Source organism: Lactuca sativa, chromosome 5 (assembly GCF_002870075.4).
Source record: "Lactuca sativa cultivar Salinas chromosome 5, Lsat_Salinas_v11, whole genome shotgun sequence".
Lineage (NCBI taxonomy): Eukaryota > Viridiplantae > Streptophyta > Magnoliopsida > Asterales > Asteraceae > Lactuca > Lactuca sativa.
Genome location: NC_056627.2, coordinates 129394792 through 129399814, shown reverse-complemented (window position 1 = coordinate 129399814; position 5023 = coordinate 129394792). Strand labels below are relative to the sequence as shown.

General features: G+C 27.2%; 1 long non-coding RNA gene across 2 annotated transcripts; it reads right to left on the bottom strand.

Annotated features, from left to right (window-relative positions):
* Nucleotides 1-2249: 2249 nt before the first annotated feature.
* Nucleotides 2250-4545, bottom strand: LOC111907109 (uncharacterized). 2 transcript variants are annotated; one of them, XR_006192378.2, is made up of 6 exons: nt 4187-4543; nt 4072-4102; nt 3579-3787; nt 3434-3477; nt 3234-3305; nt 2250-2758 (listed from the first exon to the last, which is right to left on the bottom strand). It is a non-coding gene; the product is annotated as an uncharacterized LOC111907109 (long non-coding RNA). The 2 variants fall into 2 exon arrangements; XR_002855423.3 differs by having other exon boundaries at nt 3579-4102; nt 4187-4545.
* Between the last annotated feature and the right edge of the window lie 478 nt (nt 4546-5023).

Here is a 5023-nt window from a genome sequence, read left to right as displayed (position 1 = left end):
GGAGTTAGTTTCTTACTTTTATGGATTATATAAAGTTGGATTAAGCTTGTGCTTGATTTTTGATACCTGACATGATAAAGCTTTAATCTCTGTTGCTTATATTCACATTAAGTGTAATTGAGTGTTCAATTTATATTGCATTAACTTGATTACCGACTACTTTATGAACATTAAATTGCTAGAGTTAGGATTCACCAAAGATTAGATTAGGTAATAAATACATCAACGTTATCTGTGTAAGAGAACATGATTTGATCAAAATTGTGTTTAGATAAATCTTACATAACTCACTAATTCTTAATAGTCAATTATGTATTTGCTTATGTATGATCATTACATAATAGTTCATGAATTGATAAAAATATTAGGAGATCTAACCAGGATTACTAATAACATCTATTATGGTAACCAACCAACTTTATTAATCCTTAAATAAAAACTAACCATAGGAAATAGGTGGATTCAAAACTAAATGAAAGTGCTTTTAATACCTTTATAACAGTCGTTCTTGGTTAAGTGTTTGTTTAGTTTTAAGTTAATCTGAACTTACAAAATCAGATAAAACCTCTTCTTTATTTGTTGTTTTTTGATTAATATTTAGTAATTATCTTAGTACACTGAATATGTTCCATGTGTTTGATACCCAACTTACTTTACTATACTATAAACTGACTAGGTATACTGTCTATAGGTGCATTAGTAGATAAGTAGTTAGGTTTATAATTTTAAAGCTAGATAGGTATTATCTGTGCTTATCAAATATGTGTATATATATATATAGACACTAGGTTATACCCCATGTGCTACACGGTTGACATATTAAAATAATTTAGATAATAACATCGTACTTCAATTTCTATTAATAGCATTGTACTTCTATTTATAGAAAAATTATATTATTTTAAAAATAGGAAATAGCATTGTGATTTCATTTCTTGTGCATTTTAGCATTCTACTTTCTTCTTTTTATTTTAAAGAAGACAAAACCATGTAAAATATTTTTTTATAAGATGTTATTTCTTATTTATAATAATTTTTTTTAACATTATATAACATGTAAAATATCACTTTATATACAATAAAATTATGTTTTACATTTTATGTTAGAATGTTATTATTAAAATATTATATAAGACGTAATAGAATACGATTAAGTATCTATAATAAGCTATAAAAAACTAAAGTATTTATATGTTATGTAACCCTCTCATTAACATAAAGTATTATAAATAAATGAAAACATTTGTTCATAATTTTTATAAGATAGCTATATCCATGTTTATTATCACAAAAAATATCAACATATTTTGGCCATGTTTATATTATAAAGGAGATGATCGGTTACAAACCTTTTAAACATATAAAATATTTTTATTTTTCATTATTTTTTTAATCAAACGGTGAAATAAAATGAATTAAATGATCATGTGTTTTCAAAAAATCGGCTTCAAACATACACAAACTTAACCATATGTTTTCATAAAATATAATTAATAATAAAAAACACTTAGCAGAAAAAGAAAAAGAGAGTATATGATTATCATTACCTTTTCAACTTTCAAATATTAAAATGTAAAGATTTTCAAACGTGAACTTTGATTTTGAAGCATTTTTTTATTTAATTTGATTTTTTGAGTTTAATGATCAATTATGAAACGTGTTCATGCTTATCTTTTTTTGGGGGTAAACAAATGTATTTGCATCTCAAAACCACAATATCATATATTCACTTGATGCCTAAATAGGACAAATACAAAACATACAGATGTATTGATTGTTTATTTGTGTATTTATAGCTTACAATTCTACCAAGTACAACATATCATGGATGAAAATAGTTTGCCGACGATTTAAAAGTACAAAGCCATACTTGGATTGATATTTGAAGGCACAATGTGTAAATAAGAAAAAACCCCAAAAGTACAATGTTGTAACAATATGGTCATTTCTTTTGTAGCAGAGACCAAAATCATAGGGAAAACTCCAAAATAAGAACTAAAATTACTATCCATTTCCTTTAGGGACTAAAATTGAAAATGTAACTCGCTCTATTAAAAAGGCATGTTAACAAAAAGAAACAAAGTATGATGCTTTAAAAAAGTCCAACATTTAATAAGTAAATATCATATATAACTTCACATGCATTTTGGAATTGGAAACGGATGAACATACCTTAGTATTTTGGAAAATAGTTGTGAAGAAGTGATTCTCAAATACAATAATAATAAGCAATAACAGTTTCAAAGATATTGGATATAAAATATGGTTATGCATATTCTTATAAAAATGGAAATAAATCCATTAGATCTAGACCATCAATGTTTTCATACCCCTCATTATTTACCTAGTGATTCTGAATGTTTTTTCATCGAATGATTATTCACAACAAACAAAATAAGATAACCTTGTCACTAAAAAATCTAATACATGAACCATCATAAAATTTGGACAAAAAAGCATAATTCACCAATTTTAAATTTTAAAATCATGGAATACTGTCTTGTTCTTCTTACTTTTGTTTCTTTTGGCGTGCAAGTGTATATTAATGTTGTTAAAACCAAATCCTCATAAATTTAATGCATAACTGTTAAAAGCTAGCATTATAATTTTAAGTAAGAGATGCCAAGACATTTATTTTACTAATCACATGAAGTTTTCCTTCAACTTTAACACCTGACATAAGAGAAGGTGTCATGGCTATAACATAGTTTATCTTGCCCTTGACATTGATAAATCGTGCAGGAACACATGATGCATCCTAGCAAACCACAAGAAAACATCAAATTTAAACAAAACATATGCTTAAACGTTTCTAGACAGGAAGAGAGATAGAGAATGGATATCATACTATTGAATTCATTATGATCCGTAAAATGATCAGTTCCATTAGATTATATAATGTTATAGAACATACCCATATCAGATTCGGATGTTGATATTTCACAAACATCCATTATGAAAAGCAGTTAACTCTTTGAATGAATTGGTCAAAGAAATATATTTACTAACATGAATTAAGATATGTGATAACTTTTTGACTTGCTTATGATTTTTTTTTTCTGCTTCATGAGTTTCTCCATATATAAAAGTTGTATAAAATATGAATGGGCATATAGTGTTAATGAACTAAAAAGCATAATAAATATTGTAAAAGAAACATAAAGTTTCTAAAAGAAATATGAAAACCTCCTAGTTATACAACCTGCTTTTGCATGAAATATGTGAAATATTACCTTCTTCGGTGCCACTATATTACCATTCAGCAATTACATCTAGGTATTCATTGTTGGATGTTCTTGTCCAATCTACATGTAAATAAAAACCCAAGAATAAAGTAGATGAATTAATGGCATGGTATATACATATGATTTATCTCATCGTTTGATTCAAAAAAATTTGTTGTATTTAGATAAAAAAAAATCAAATGGTATACCTTTTCATATCTCTAAAGCTTAAAGAGTTTTTTATAGGAGCCAACTGCAAATGGTTTCAACATCAATTATAAGATTCTAGGTCTAGCCTTATCAAAACCTATGAATAAATATAATAAAAATCAATAACGAAGAAAAGAATATAACCTCGTGGGTATACTCTTGAAAGGAGAAATTGAAGGTCCCTCCATGACAAATACCTGCAATCTTCTGGTTCCCTTTTTTTCTTTGTCAATCAGAATGTTTGGTGACTTGGAAGAGTAGGCAGTGTCATGAGTGATGAGGTCGTGGAGGCCGAGCAATAAAGAAAGGGAACATGAGAAACATTTGAGATTGAAGTAGACTTAGAACCATTCCTATATGATCCAGAATCACCAATAGAATGACACAAAATCCAAACTTCCCTTAAAATTTTAGATTAAGACTATGTCTTGTTCAAGCATTTCAACGAGCACTTAGTGTGCATAATCAAAATTGTCACATTTTAACAACATATCATTGGTTTTTTATTCCTTATTCATACTATCATTCAGTTTTTTCAATCTAAACATTAAATCCAAAGCTTCAAATTTTGAATTAAAAGTCAAAGAGGAAATAGTTGCTATCAAGAAGATTATTACGAACTTGAAAAATTACAAACCTTGAAATAGCGATATCACTAATCTGAGAAGCTGCAACAACACCATTCACGTGTATTAGACATATCAATAATAAATCAAGGAAAATAATGGAAACCATTCACAGCACAATGATACCTGGGGTCCTTGCAAACGCAGCCATTAATAAAGAGGACAAAGAAGATTAGGGTTGAAAAAAAGGAAATAACGAAGAAAGATAAGGGATTGGCGAGATTTAAGGATCGACAACATCAAAATGAAGGAAGGTCTAAACGAAGAATTGGTATGGAACCCTGTATTTAAAAATTAATCGCTGATGTTTAGGAATAGAGATGATTAAAACCGAAATTACACCAAATTCGGCAGCTAAATTAAATTATAGCGATACAGATTTGATTACATTTGATTACGAATTTTATATTGAATAATGAATTAGGTGGGAGAAAATAGATAGAATTGCTAGAGATGGACACATGTCAGATGGACATGTGGCTGAGGTTTTTATTAAGCATGAAGATGAAGATGAAGATGAAGATATATATATATATATATATATATATATATATATATATATATATATATATATATATATATATATATATATATATATATATATATATATATATATATATATATATATATATATAGAGAGAGAGAGAGAGAGAGGTAAGTTCAATTGAGAAAATGAAAAAGGTTGAGAATGGGGGATTCAATGTTATTTCCTGGAAAAAAAATTGTGATTTCGAAAATTTATTTTGATGTGGAACTCTATGATAACTAATTTGTTCATTTGATCGAAAATCACTTCTTTGAAAATTATGTTGTGAAAACCTTTGATTTTGAGAATTCTTAACAAAATTCTTTGACTGTTGATTTTTCATATAACTCTCATGATAAGAAGTTTGAACATTAGATGCTTGTCTTGGTTTCGAAACATGCACTTTGTTTTTAGAAAAATCATTTTGTGATTGTGAA